This window comes from Ascaphus truei, chromosome 3 (genome assembly GCF_040206685.1).
Source record: "Ascaphus truei isolate aAscTru1 chromosome 3, aAscTru1.hap1, whole genome shotgun sequence".
NCBI classification, from domain to species: domain Eukaryota; kingdom Metazoa; phylum Chordata; class Amphibia; order Anura; family Ascaphidae; genus Ascaphus; species Ascaphus truei.
Genome location: NC_134485.1, coordinates 90802640 through 90818724, shown reverse-complemented (window position 1 = coordinate 90818724; position 16085 = coordinate 90802640). Strand labels below are relative to the sequence as shown.

The 16085-nt window shown below is 40.1% G+C and overlaps 1 protein-coding gene across 1 annotated transcript in view; it reads left to right on the top strand.

Moving 5' to 3' along the window:
- Positions 1–16085, top strand: part of STS (steroid sulfatase) — a 372501-nt gene that overhangs the window by 164219 nt on the left and 192197 nt on the right. The gene's annotated exons all lie outside the window — the stretch shown is intronic.

The following is a 16085-nucleotide window of genomic DNA, read 5'->3' as shown; positions in this document are numbered from 1 at the left end:
AGGTGGATGGAAGCTTGAAGTTCGAGCTCTGTCCCCAACGGCACAATTTAAGTTGAAAATCGGCCCATAAAACATATAAATAAATAATCCGACTCAATAGACATAGAGCGGTTGCTCCAGGGATGACTACCAGAGCTAAATCGCGGAAATCTTCCTCCATTTTAACGTATTATTTCAATAAAGGAAATATGGCGTGAATGGAGGCTCTGAGGCTCTGATTCAGCAGGAGGGATCTGATTCTGAAGGGTACAGATCGGAGGATCTGAATGACGAGAGACAAAAAATCTTATGACCAGGAGTGACTTAAAGGAGTTCTGGAAGGAAATAAAATATTTTTTTCAAAAGGAATTAGCAGAGCTACGGAGGGACATCAATAACATTGGGGACAGGACAGATGCCATAGAAAAGCACCTGAAAACAACCATTAAAGCTCTACAAAAAAAATGACAAAATAACCACACATCTAAAAACCCTGATCTCTGACCTGTCTGACAAGCAAGAGGACACCGAAAATAGGGACAGGCGTAACAATATCAGGCTACGCGAGATCACGGAGGCCGTCACAGATTCCAAGGACTTTTTTCAAAATCGCTGGCACATGTGCTGCCAAACAGGTCAGAACCAGCCCTGCACCTACATTGGTGCCATAAAGCTCTTTGGTCCAAGCCTCAGCCGGGAGACCCCCCCCCCCCAAGGATATCATAATGAGATTCCACTTTTTTCGTAACAAATAAGCTCTTTTCCAAATCACCAGGGCCTCAGGTACCATGGAATATGAGGGAATAAAACTTCTTGTGTTTCAGGATCTGTCCCTTACCACGCTAGCAAAATGAAAGAATCTCTTCCCCATTACTAAAAGGCTGAGAAACAAAGGAATCCGGTACCGCTGGATTTTCCCCTTTGGTCTTCTGGTGTTGAAAACTGAGCCAGCTTTTACCCTAAGACGGCTGAAGGATGGTGAGGTATTCCTGAGAAAATTGGGCCTAAATACAAGTTCCACAAACCTGGAGTCTGACGAGGAGTCCTCCCCCGATCCGGCGTGGAGAGAAATGAAGGCTGTGGCGCGAGATCGGAGGGAGAAGTCCATTAATTGATGTCAATTAAGCCAATTGAGTTCTTAAAAGGGCCTTATCCCATTTTGTTCAGTTGTTCACTGTTCGCAAGTTAAAGTTGTACTTTCTCCCCCTGGCCTAATGATCATATGGAGTGGTGGCCATCTTGAATCCGGATTGCATCGGCAGTGTCCTGAGAAGCCAGGACCCGGCTGGGAACAGGGACGAGTAGCAGAGAATGGATCGCATCCAGTGATGTACCGTGGCAGAAGAGCCCCATCAGGCGGACACAGAGGGACCCCCGGCATCCATTAAACATTGAAGCGGAGGGGAGATCTGCTGGTGGGATAGGGGAGAGCTGGCGGCAGGGGAGAAAGTAATAGATGAGAAGTCTGCGGTACCGGGTCATCACTGAGGCATCACATAAAGCTGACAGCTGTGGTACTGGGTGAGCAGGGCATCTGTATTTCATTTGTGCACAATCTGTGATTTCAACTGGGGCTGCAACGTTAGGGTCCCAGAGTAGGATGCCTCGAGTTAGGAATAGTTCGGGGGAGAAGGGCCTTTGAGAAAACAGAAAGCAGTTAGCTATATTACTAAATCTCAGTGGGAGAAGGGAAGTCACTTTAGATGTTATAGGGAAAGTAGGTCCATTGGAAGGGTTGGGCAGTAAGAGATACCAAGGTGATCCCGAGGGACAAAGGGGTTTTATCAGCAGGTCTGAGGGGAGGGAAGAGTTGATATAGGTAGAATATTAGACCTTTAGATAGTCGGAATGAGAGATAGCCTTCAGTCAGTCCCAGAGAACAGATGCACATCGCGGCCTCAGACCATGGAGAGAGCTGTCCGTTGTATACCTTAGGTAGCTGGCATGAAAAAGATATGGGGGACCTCAACTACAAATTGAGAAGTTTATAACATTGGACCAAGCTTATAAAATTATATTATGTTGTGGTTATGTTTTTATTGTTGTGCGGGTGGTGGGAGCACCTCGGCTGTTTACATGCATTTGAAATGAGTGTCCTGGAAGATTTGCAGGCACTCGATCAAGACCCTCGGGACTCTGGAGTCTGAGTCAAAACGGACCACCGGTCACCCCTTTTGGGTGCACCAGGTTCCATACCAAGGGCAAGAGGGCCAGTCCCATCTTGGACGAAGTCAGCTTCTCCTAACCTTTTCCCATCCACCCACCCTCCACCCTCTCCCTTCCCCACCCTCCCGAGGGTGGAGTCTGTATTCCTTAGACTATGTTATAAAGCTCAATCTCAGACATCCAGAAAAATTCTTTAGACATCAAAAAATAATGAGATCTCCGCTGGGCCTGGAGGTGAAGCCATCTGTGGGAGTTAGTGGAACTGACAAAATAAAATGGCAGTAATCATACAAGCCCATAATGGGAAGGGCCTCAACAACCCAGGGAAGAGGCGGGTTGCTATGGCAGAGTACAATACAAGACACGCAGATATTGTTATGCTGCAAGAGATGCGTTTCAGCTCTGAATGCGACTCTAAGTACATGGACAAGCACTTTAGTCAATTTTATGTAGCTTCAGCTAGCAAAAAGAACAAGGGGGTAGCAATACTCTTTCATAATAGGTTCCCATTTAAGGTAGACCAGATAAAGAAAGATAGAGAGGGCAGATACATGATACTGATTGGAACAGTTCATAGCCAACCCATGACTATAGCCACTATACAGTAAATGCTCCCTGTGAACATTATCCCTCCTTCTTTACTTCCGTATTTAAGATTCTGAACAAAGTGACAAAAGGAAGTTTGATAGTGGCAGGCGACTTTAACATTGTTCAGAATCCTAAGCTGGACAGATCAGGCCCCTTTAGAAGAAACAATAGAAACAACCCAACTGTTCTGTCCACAAGTCTCCGGGAGAACAACCTTGACAAGATCATAAAAAGACTCCCAAATCTATTTCAGCATTAAGTCCACCTGGAACTAGAGTCTTGAGCATGAATATCCAAAATGTTTCACGTCTAGTCAGTTCCAGGTCTCTATCTCCTCCCCTCCAATGGGATAGGACATGCTCAATAACACTGAATTTTAGACCTGATGTGTCCCCTTAATGGTGAGTGATAAAGTGATTAGAAAGAAGATGAGTGGTTACCTTTCATCTAATGTTTCCAATGTGTTGAAGTATTCTAATATTCATTTGTCTCTTATTCTTACCGACATATTGAAACCTGCATGGGCATTCAATAATATAGATCATGTAATTAGCCCTACATGTAATATGTTTGCTATTTTAAAATCTTCTCTTTGTCACATTGGAAACAAAAACGTACTTGTCCAGAGCACGGAAAGCACAAGCCTTACAGGTGGTGCAGCCAAAAAACCCTTTAATGCGGGATAACCATATATTTGTTTTTTTATCTTTTTTTGGTAACGCACTTGGTGCAAGCTTATCCTTTAATGTTCTCGCTCTCTTAAAGATAACCACTGGCTTCTCAGGAACAACGTTACCTAAAACAGGATCGTTTTTAACGATGTGCCAATGTCTTTGTATTATCTTTTTTATCTTGTCTGCCTGTCTATTATAGTTTGTAATAAATGAAAAGTTAAATCCACTAGTGTCAGACTTATGTTTTTTTTTAGTGGCTTTTTAACAAATTATTTATATCAATATATCCCACCTTTTGTATGGCTGCTTGAATTGTGGCTTCATCATACTTTTTTTCATAGAAACATTCTTGGAGGAATTTAGACTGTTCACCAAAATTTGCAATGTCTGTACAGTTTCTTCTTACTCCTCTGAATTGACCGTAAGGTACATTGTGTAGCCAGCTGGGTGGTGACAGCTAGACTGTAGTATGTAATTATTTTTATTCCCCTCTTTAAAATAGGTCTTAGTTTTAATTTCTCCCTGTTCTATGTATATTACAAGGTCAAGGACATTTATCTGACTATGACTAAAGTTACAGGTAAAACGAAGATTTAAATCATTATCGTTAATATAGCTAATGAATTTTATTAGGCTTTCTTCATCCCCCCTCCAAATAAACAGGATAGCATCAATAAATCTCTGCCATTGGACCAAACTCGCACCTAGCTCTGCAATAGACCAAATCTGGTCTTCCTTCCATATCCCCATGACAAGATTTGCATCGCTGGGCGCAAATTAGATGTTCTGTGTAAGGAAAATTAAACCGCCCCAATCAAGCCCTAAAGTTCTCCTCACTAGAACATTCAGAAACTTTAACTCACAACAGTTTCTGGCTGACCTTACCAACTGCCCTTGGCACAGAATCGATTTAATTCCAGACCCTGATTCTGCGCTCGACTATTTCCAATCCGAGTTCTTAAAACTCTGTGATACCCATGCTCCACTACGCAGAATAAGGGTACGGGGTGCCCCCCTTCCATGGGTTACAACTGACCTTATAGCACTCTACCAGTTCAGGGATGCCTTGTGGAAAAGCCACAAAGTAATTGGCACTACCAAGGATCTCAATCACTACAGATGCCTGCGGAACATATGCACAAGGCAAACAAGGCATGCAAAAGCACAATATTACTCTGACAATCTCCACCAGAACACATCAAACCCAGCTAACTTCTGGAAGGTTATCAACAACATATTCCAGCCTTTCAACCATCAACAGCCAAGTAACATCACTAAGGGCGATATTACTCTGACAAACCCCACCGACATTGCAAATGCATTCAATGATTACTTTGTGTGGTGTGCTACTAACTTATTAGCAAAACGCAGCCCAAACCACAGACCTGAATCTCATCTTGGGAGTACCCCTATAGCCCCACCCTCTCCCAACACTGCCCACAATTTTCGATTTGGCCCAGTATCCGAAGAGGAGATTACACAAGCGCTTCTCAAATTAAAACTAAGCAGCCAATGTGGACCTGATTTACTACAATCTAGGTTCCTAAGACTTGGTGCCCCAGCAATTGCCAAACCAATTGCTTCCATAGTCAACTCTATCCTGTCTGCAGGTCATATCCCTAAGACCTGGAAAGCTACCAGAGTTGTCCCAACCTTCATAAGTGGGGATAAAAACACTGTCTCAAACTACAGGCCAATCTCCCTTCTCCCAATCCTATCCAAAGTCATGGAAAAATGTGTCCACTCCCAATTAAGCGATTACTATAACAAGGCAAATTTTCCTAGCCAATTCCAATCTGGCTTTCGCCCCAAACACTCTACCATAACTACCCTGCTAAAAGTGTGCATTGAAATCCAGTGTGGAATGAGCGGGGACAACTCACTGGTGCAGTATTCCTAGATTTTGCAAAGGCTTTTGATACTGTTGATCATGCTATCCTGCTTAACAAACTCCAGAGTTCTGGAATAGGGAAGCATGCTTTAAACTGGTTTCAGTCCTACCTATCAGGTAGATCCCAACATGTGTCCATCTCAGGCTCTAACTCCAACCCCCTGGATATCACCTGTGGCGTCCCGCAAGGCTCTGTTCTGGGGCCCCTACTCTTCTCAGTGTTCATCAATGATCTCCCCACAGCTTGTCAGGAAGCCTCAATACACATGTATGCAGATGACACAATCCTATATGCACACAGCCATAGCCTCTCTGACCTTCAACACATACTTCAGTCTGACTTTTTGAGACTCGAAAACTGGATTTCCCAAAACAAACTGTTTTTAAGCACTGACAAGACTGTAACAATGGTATTTGGGACCAAGACTAAATTTTTAAAGCTTCCAGCGACTGAGCTCCACATTAGAACCAACACTAACACCACCCTAACTCCTGTTACTAGTTTTAAATACCTGGGCATATGGCTTGACTCCCACTTAACATTCGGGATGCACATTGATACCCTGACAACCAAAACCTATGCCTAACTAGGGGTACTTTACAGGAACAAATCCTCCCTATGTCTCCTGGTCAGAAAATGTATCGCACAGCAGATGCTAATGCCAATTATAGACTATGGAGACATAGTATATGGCTCGTCAACTCAATCCCACCTTAACAAACTTGACACCCTCTACAATTCAATTTGTCGTTTTGTTCTCCAATGCAACTATAACACACATCACTGCGAAATGCTCAAAGAACTAGATTGGTCATCACTCGAGTCTAGGCGCAAAGTTCACCTTACCTGTCTTGCCTTCAAATTCTTTATGGGCAAGCTACCCAGCTATCTGAACAAGCTCCTCACCCCTACCACATGCAGCACCTATCACCTGAGATCAGACTCCAAAAGACTGTTCATGGTCCCAAGGCTCAACACAGTATCCGGCCACTCCTCCTTCTCTTACCGTGCACCCCAAAACTGGAACAACCTACCAGAGTCTCTTACATCTACCACCAGTTTAAGTTCTTTCAAATCTAAGGCTGTCACACATTTTAATCTGGTCTGTAACTGTTTCATACGCCCATAATATATATTATCTTTAACTGTGCACGCAATGTCTTGTATATAATGTATACCCGGCTCATTTATGTAATTGTATTTGTAAACATGTATTTGTCATCATAACTCTGTGCCCAGGACATACTTGAAAACGAGAGGTAACTCTCAATGTATTACTTCCTGGTAAAATATTTTATAAATAAATAAATAAATAAATTGGTACCCATGGCGGTTCCGCACTTTTGCAGGTAAAACTCATCCTCAAACCAAAAGAAATTATGATCTAATATGAACATTATAATATCTAAAATAAAATTGGCCTGAACATGTGTCATATCCTTATCTTGTGAGAGTACTCTGTCAATCGCTTCAAAGCCCTGTCTATGACTGATGGAGGTATATAGGGAAGTCACGTCACAGGTCACCAAGTACAAGTCTTCCTCCCATACCTGGCCCTGTAACAATCCTAAAATATCAGTTGTATCCTTTATATATGATTTAAGACCTTTCACATATTTTTGTAGGTATAAGTCTACATATGCCGATAAATTGGAGGTAAGGGAATCAATGCCAGCTATAATTGGCCTCCCCTTGAGATTTATTTGGCTTTTGTGAAGCTTGGGCAGATAATAAAAGATAGGGTGTTTTAGGGTTCTCTTGTCAAAAAAAATCAAATTCTTTGTCATCAAGTACTCCGTCATTCTTTCCTCTGTTTAGAAGCACTTTTAGTTCTCTTAAAAAAATCAGCTGTTGGATCTTTAGGTAACTTCAGATACAGTACGTGTCATGTAACTCCCAAAATCCTTTCTGATTCTTTAATATAATCATTCCTTTTTAAAATGACAACCCCCCCCCCACTTCTTATCTGCTTGTTTTATAACTAACTCTGCATCATTGGTTAATAGCTTCAAAGCATCCCTCTCCATTGTATTCAAATTATGATCAAATTTGCTCTCCTTTGATGTTAACTCTTCAAAGTTTTTTATAATTAACTGAGAGAAGACCTCTAAATTTCTTCCTTTACAATGTCTAGGATAGAACATTGATGTTGGTTTTAGACCAGAATGAATAAAATCTGCCTGTTTAGTAGTTACCTGATTTGAAATCAAAGTATGTGAATTAACCACTTGATTTTCATGTGTCTTTATTTCAGTCAGTAAGATGGTAAACCCTTAATATCAGAGGATATCTATAGTATATTATTTGGGGTCAATGACCCTGCAATCAGCTAGGGAATACTGCAGTTGTACTTGTAGTCACAGTTTGTAATAATGCTAATTGGACATATAATTGTCCCTCTTGCAAATACCTAGGCTGATGTATCAACCTGAAAATGTCTCTGTTTTGACATTTATTGCTTGTATTGTAGTTGTAACATATTCAGGAACCGTAGTTACTAAATACGGCAATTGGTTAGGGCAGTTGAACTACACTCTTAATTGTCAGTGATATTTTTTTAGATATCAGCATGCCGCCCATAGTATTGCACTTAGCATAGTGAGTTAATTGTTAACACCGATGTGTTACCACTTTAGCTTTAATTGCGTACCTCTGATGCAGACCTCACATAGCTGTGAGACTGTAATGTTATGCTATGTAATGCTATGTGAGGTCTGCATCAGAGGTACGCAATTAAAGCTAAAGTGGTAACACATCGGTGTTAACAATTAACTCACTATGCTAAGTGCAATACTATGGGCGGCATGTCGATATCTAAAAACTATCACTGACAATTACTGTAACAGTGTAGTTCAACTGCCCTAACCAATTTCTGTATTTAGTAACTACGGTTCCTGAATATGTTACAACTACAATACCCTTTTTTAATTAGAGATTTTTCAATTAAACATATACCAGTGTTTTTAAGTTTTAATAAATATTTAATCATTTTAAAATACAAATAATACCTCCAAGGATTATCATAATACCCTTTCTCTCTGAATAACTATAACAAATTCCATCCCCCAAGATCTATTCCTAGACCATTACATTATCATATAGATTTCCATGTGCACTTATATATTTCTATTAGAAGTCATATGTTAATCTATGTTATTCTCAAATATTGAGAGTTAGCACTTTACATCTCTAAATGTGATTTTTATTATTATGTGACTAATTTTTTGTCTCTTTATATTTTTAGAGTCTTGATTCAACTTAATTATATTTCTAGAGTCTTGATTCGAATTATTAAAGTTTATTATTATTGTAAGTGTGTTTTACCCTATGTATTTTATCTATTGGCATGTTTTTGTAGATTGAGCCCCTCCACGGGATGAATAATTATCTCTCCAGGTGGGGGGAGTTGAATACAATTACTCTGACCAATAGCAATAATGTTGAGTGTATAAGTACCGCCCTCGGAATCTCCTCCATCACACCCTGACGAAGTACGAAAGTACGAAACGCGTAGGAGAGGGCGCGTTCCTTTATTCTTTACATATACTCCCATTGCGGCACTGTATTGAGACATTTGTTTCATTGCTGGACTTGTTTGGGACTCTGCATACCGCCCGAGTACATATTACTAAGGAGTGACGCACTAAAGACGCGACCGGCTGAGAGACGCTGCCGGATGACGTCACACGCCAACGTGGACTAACGAGGAAGAGACGCGGCGATCTACCCCTGCAAACAACTGCTGTGAGCTCCGTGAAGGCGCGGGAAGGTTCCCCAACGCTAAGCTCTACACTCTGCATCCAGATACCAGCATTCTGAGGGAGGACGTCCAATTCCTGGTGCCTGTATCCCGCTGTGCCTGCCGAGTGGTAACATGTCCCTAACATGTCTTGCTATTAACCCTTTTTATTGATGTACGTGCAATACTCACCTTCACCTTTTATAAAATTATTTAAATATACTACACAATGGTTTTTTTGCGCTGTTCTTTTTTTGTTTTTATCTAGCTTGGTGTTTGAACCATTCCCACTGATCAGCAGCATAAAACTTCACCTATCAGGTTGTATTATTAATTTATTCAAAAGTCACTATTTTCAGCACAGACCACATTGAGCGCAAGTTTTTTCTGTTATCTCCCAAAGTAAACAATATTTTGACGAAATGGATTGTGACTGTGATAAATGAATTGTGATTCCCAAAAGCCCATAAATAAATTTGCATATGACGGTGCAAAACTCGTGCCCATAGCAGTACCTAGTGTTTGTAAATAAAAGTGATTATCAAATAAAAAATAATTGTGCGTGAGTAAGAACGATATAGATTCTAATAGAAAAGTGCAATGTGATATAGATAAAGTGGATAAATCAAGAAAGTGTTTAATGGCATCAAGACCGTGCTGGTGTTCAATGATGGAGTACAGGGAGGTCACATCCATGGTGACCCACCTGTACTCCTTGTGCCAAGTGAGCTCCTGTATGTTGGCAATAAAGTCGGTGGTATCTCTAATAAAGGACGGTAGTTGGAATACCAGTGGCTGTAAAAACCTGTCCACATACCGCGATAACCCATCTCCCAAAAATCCAATACTCGCTATGATTGGACGACCAGGAGGGTCGACCAGCGATTTATGGATCTTTGGGAGGTGGTGAAATATCGGAATCACGGGATGTGGACAGGAGAGAAATTCAAACTCTTTTTTGTTTATAACATTGAGGATTTTGCCCATGTCCAATAGCTCCAACAATTCGTGTTGATACTGGAGTGTAGGATTACCTTTAAGAGGCCTATATGTAGTACAGTCTTGAAGTTGTCTCATTGCTTCGGAGAAATATTGGTCCTTTGACAAAATCACAAGGGCCCCACCCTTATCTGCACTTTTAAGTACTAAGTCATGTTGTTTTTTAATGCATGCAATTTCATGAATCTCAGTATACACTGGCGACACACTTTATTCGAGCTCGGCTAGTCCCACGAATACGGGTATACCCGGGTGTATTGAGGTTTGTGACTGTTTTCTGCCCGAGTGCATTGAGTTATTTTCCGGCAGGGATTGAAGCATTTTATTCCCGTTTGCTGCAATACTGCACAGTACATATATATATACTGCATTACAATTCATGAATTTATGCCATCTGGTAGACACGCGAAGCATTGCAGCCTATTAAATCCTAATCATTATCATTTAACAGATCAGCCGCCCATCAGCCAGGCATGAACCCAGGCTGGGAAGGCAAATGCAACGGGGCTTGTCAGAGGTGAGGAGCGGCGCATTCCAGGTATCTGCCAGGTACATACCGGGTATTTGCTCGAATAAAGTGTGTCGGTGCAGTATGAGAGGTTACCTTTTGTAACATTGGAGCAAGAAAACCCCCCTGCTAGTATGCGTAAGTCGCGTTCGACCAGATGTTCAAATGTAGTAATGGATGGGCCTCTATTGAAACTGGGGCAAAATAAAGACTTTGGGCGATAACCAGAGTCTTCTTTACCAAAAAAAGATGCGTGTAAGTCATGAGGGGTTCGCCCTGCAGTTCCAATAGAGAGTCCATGTCTGAAAGTACACAAATTTCTTGGAAATTCAGGGTTTGTATGTCTTTGATAGCAGGAGGATTAGCTTCTCCAGTAATATCGTCTGGGCTATCTGTATTTTCAACACTATTACTAGCAGCAAACATCTTTCTCAGAGCTAGCTTGCGTGTAAATTTTTGTAAATCTATTATGGTTTCGAATAATTTAAAGTTTTGACTTGGTGCAAATCCAAGGCCTTTGTTGAGGAGGGACAACTGATCTAGGGTTAAATCTACACCGGATATATTAATGACATTGTTGGTCGTATTTTTTCCGTTTCGTTCTGCCTCGCTCCCCCTCGTTTCCTCTTTGATCTGTGCGTTCTCCCCGGCTTTTTGTACCCATATCTAAAAAAGCCGAGGAGGGTTGCCCAGATGATCTGCTGGCTTTAGATGAAGAACAAGAGGGTGTGACATTACTCTCATAGTTTGTCACCTCACGGTCTCTGGATTGTTCTCTAGATCTATCGAAGGAAACCGAATGGAATCTGGGTTCTGGGTCTGAGTGATCAGATTCAAAACTAGATGTTTCAATGCGTTTATTTTTAAGGATGGATTTATTGGGGGCATTTGTTGTCCCTCTTTTTGGGTGTTGACTCCTGCCTCTTGGTGTACTGGAGGCCATAACCTCCCGTATGACAACCGGTTTCTGCCAGCAATACACCTGATGTTTAGTGTAATCAATGCGATCTCTTTCAAATTTTTGTTGTTTCTTTTCACTGATAATATTTTCAGATATTTCAATATTTGATGATAGTGTCTTATCGTTCTTAATAAATTGCTCCCGTTTGCTGAATGGTTGCAATTTAGTCTGAAGGATTTTAATATCAGCCATTAGGATAGATTTTTCTTTATTTTTTTGCTGGATAATGAGCTCCATCAATTTTTTGGAACAGGAGTCAAGTACATCCACCCAATCTAATTCGAATTGTTTATTCATAAATCCGAAAGATGGGACTTTTTTAATGCGCAATCCCCTAGGGATACGGTTGCATCTTATGTAGTTCTCGAGGGAGGTAATATCCCACCAAAGTCTGATATTTTCAGTTAATAATTTTTCAAGTTTAACGAAATGGTGGGTCAAATCTGAAGGTTCATCACAAATTATTTCTGACACACCATCAAATAAATGAGTTGCTTTCCTCAACCTTTTTGTATTATCACCGCAAGTGTGAACAAAAGTACTATATTCATGTTCTACCAAAACATTGTCGTCTCCACTGGATTCCTCCATAATAAACAAATAAATGAATTAATCCCAGAAATTAGAATAAATCAATAGATGGATACAGGTGAGTTCCTATGATATATAAATCAGAGTATGCATAATACCAATAGAATGTAATACATATATACAAGTATAAGCACCAGTTCGTCCTGGAGGGAAAAAGAATTTTTCATATATATAATCAGATGTTATCAATAATTGTTCATGTGGGTATGAGCTACCAGGGCAAGATAAAGTCAAATTGTGATGTATGGGAGAATGAACCCCAAGTGTCCGGTGCTCCAAGTGCCCACAACAGAACTGGTAATGGTGTACAAACTGTCTCTGATGTATATGTGGAATGAAACCGGCAACTGAGCAGGCATAAAGATCCTGTATAGAGGGAACCGGTAGCAAGGCTCTGACGGGATGACCGAATGAGATAAAAACCTTGGTGGGGGGCTAGTGCACAGGAAATAATCTGAGGACAGGAAAAGAGGCAACCATAAGCTACCCCTCTCTTGTACTCACGCTGGTATCGCCTGCTGCCCATATACATATACATATCTGTTAAGCAGAGCTAATTGATTAAGGTTTTAAACAGTATCTCTCTTGTTAATACAATTTATTGTATTAGTGGGATGGGAAACCATCCCTTTCCAGTGAATTACACATTGAGTTTCCTTGTTAATCAAGAGGTTGAGTGCACCTATGTTAAGGAAATACTTTTGTCTCTCCAATAAAGTCCCTTATTTCCAAGTGCACCACTCATATTTACTAGAACGGGAACTGCTCTTTCTTTATTTAACATACACTAGGGGACCCTCACTAACTTAGGGAACCTTGACTATACCCGGGATTCATAAATCCCTATGCCCTCATTTACCTTTCTGGTCTGTGCTGAAGCAGTGAGACCTGGCAGTGAGTCGTGTAACAGTTTTCAAGGAAGGGTTTTCATTGGAGTGATGTGTCTATATGTCCCCGGGAATCTGACCTGATTCCCGGATACATTTTTGGTGTAACCAGTAACTCTGGACACTGGCGACCTAGACACAATCTAACAACACTTTTACCGCAAAGCCCCCCTTGAAACTCATAGCCTGGGAATCTCCACTGGTTAGAACTCATGGAAAGGTAAAACACACATAAAATCTTTATTGTCATACAATTACATTCATTGCAGGCACAATACACAGGTTGAAGAGCTGATACTCTAAAACCTAAAATAGGGCTCAGAGGTAACCAGCCGGGCATAATACCTATTGATGGCCTGGTTACCGCTTCACCATCACAATGTAGGAAGAACATGCCCCAGTTAGGCTCAAAACACCCTTGGTATTTGATTTTGTGTATAATCTTGGAGCAGAACAGAAATGAGACAGCAAAGACATTGCAAAAGTCTAGGGTTGTGTCCTGCATTGCAGTGTGTGAAAAAACATGCCTTTGCATTGCTGTACATTTTAGTAAATTATTTAAAAAATCCTATTTTGCCCTATTTGTTACCATTATGAAGAACTGAAAGGTATTTTTGGACATAATACACATAGGGACCTATTCTCGTAGCTCAGAAGTGTGACAGCTTCTAAAGTGCATGTTTAGCTATTCTGTAAGCCCTTCTTGCATGTCCAATCCATGTTTAAAAGGCTTTTTTTTAGAAGCGTTTTCACTCTGGCTCTGCCAATCCGATCATTTTGTCAAAAAAGCTTCGCATTTTACTTTTTTTTGTTACAAAAACTGCCATTCTTGTAACTCCGTTATGCAAACCACTTCTTTTTTTTTCACGCCACCTGAAGTGTGGCGAGATTGGTATTGTGAATTTGGTTGAGAGAACAAAACCCTTAAATCAGAGTAGGGATGGAGTTAGCATCAACTCAGGTAATTTCGCTTCTAAAGCAAGTATAATCTGGGCGTTTTGGCTGTGAAACCGTGCTTTGTCACTTTTTATAGAAGTGGTTCAGAAGATGCAATTTGCAATAGAGAATAGGGTTTGTTCTCACATTTAATTTTGCTTCTTGTATACATGCCAAACCGCATGGTTGGGCACTGACAACTTCAGAGCTACGAGAATAAGCCCAGATGTTTTCTTTTTTTCAGTTTACAGTATATGATATTTTTGCATGGTTTTTTTTTTCCAATTAATCCGCTGTGTTAATCTGATGTGCCATTAGTCTGGCTGCAGAAATCTCACCGAAATGTTGCAGTGTTACTGTGATTTAGGAGAAAAAGGGTGAGGATAGGGAGTGATTAACTATAAACCATACTAATTAACAAACTGAATGAATCGATAATTATAAAGTGGGTGCAAACTGTGAACTGAAAGTGAATCAGTAAAAATGATGAGCACATGAGACAATGTACTCAAAAGAAAATTCACTTATATGCACACCACTGAAATGTAAAATTTAATTTTTAATGTGATTACTTAAAACATATATTACCGATAGAAAGTGTGACAGTAATTAAAAATATATTAAACAAAATACCAAAATACCCTACTACATAGACACTCAGACACAGTGTATTACTTGTCAGGTAATGACTTTGTCAGCTTTGCGTGGGACTATTAACTGCTACACCACATTCATCTTTGACACTTTAAATTGTGCAATAATACATCTTTAAATTGAGTGGAGTGTGGTGTGGAGACAGCTAGTTATGGTTATCTTCTATTTACTTTAGATATTATATTTATATACTAGCATTTCCTTTAGGTGGTGTCTTGCTTTAACCATATACCTCCATTCTTTTGGTTATAGAAGGCAATATATGGTATTCAGTTAGAATCAGTTGCACCTTATTAGATCTACCAACCATTTGAGTTTGGATATATCAGTACAGCTATATCAATAGGTGCCTCACTTTGCTACATCTCTGCACTTTGGTAGATATCTCCATCAAGCGCTGACCTTAACCATTTACCCCCTACCACCTGACAAGTAATACACTGTGTCTGAGTGTCTATGTAGTAGGGTATTTTGGTATTTTGTTTAATATATTTTTAATTATAATCACATTAAAAATTACATTTTACATTTCAGTGGTGTGCATATAAGTGAATTTTCTTGTGAGTACATTGTCTCATGTGCTCATCATTTTTACTGATTTACTGTGATTTAGCCCCAGATTTTCCAAGGCAAGTCATTGGATACTGGTGGCTGCATTTGTACCTGATGGGTAGGAATTAAACCAGTTTAAGCATATATTTTGATTTGCTGTACACTGTAGGGTGGAAGGTTTGTATCACTTTTTTACCCACCATAACTCATATAATGTGTGGTTGAAACCTATTCCAACTTCACATTGCAAAGCCACAGTACAACCATCCTCTCACTGAAGAGACCAAAAAGTCGAGTTTACTGGCTATGTACTTCTTTAACACAGGCTGTACTGAAAATCTGTATAATACAACAGGCATATGTTTATAGGATCCATGTTAACATGGACATGAAGTTAAAGGGAACACTGTTTTTTTCATTTATTTATTTATCATTTTTTATTTATAAAATGTTTTACCAGGAAGTAATACATTGAGAGTTGCCTCTCGTTTTCAAGTAAGTCCTGGACATAGAGTTAAGATGATAAATACATGGTTACAAATACAGTAACATAAGTGAACAGGGTATACATTATATACAAGACATTGCATACACAGTTAAAGATAATATATATTATAGGCGTATCTTACAGTTACAGACCAGATTAAAATGTGAGACAAACTGGTACTTTATGTATATTAGATTATATTTAATAATGAGTGCTATTTATAGAGACTTCTAGTGACCCTCTTTGGTCACTTATCTGTGTTTTTTGCTTACTATCTTCCCTATGCACCGTTAAAAAACATCTCTTCTATTTGGTGAGCAAGGTGTTTCTGTGTGTTAAAATGTGAGACAGCCTTAGTTTTGAAAGAATTGGTGCTGGATGTGAGAGTCTCCGGTAGGTTGTTCCAGTTTTGGGGTGCACAGTAAGACAAGGAGGAGGGGACGGAAACTTTGTTGAACCTTGGGACCATGAA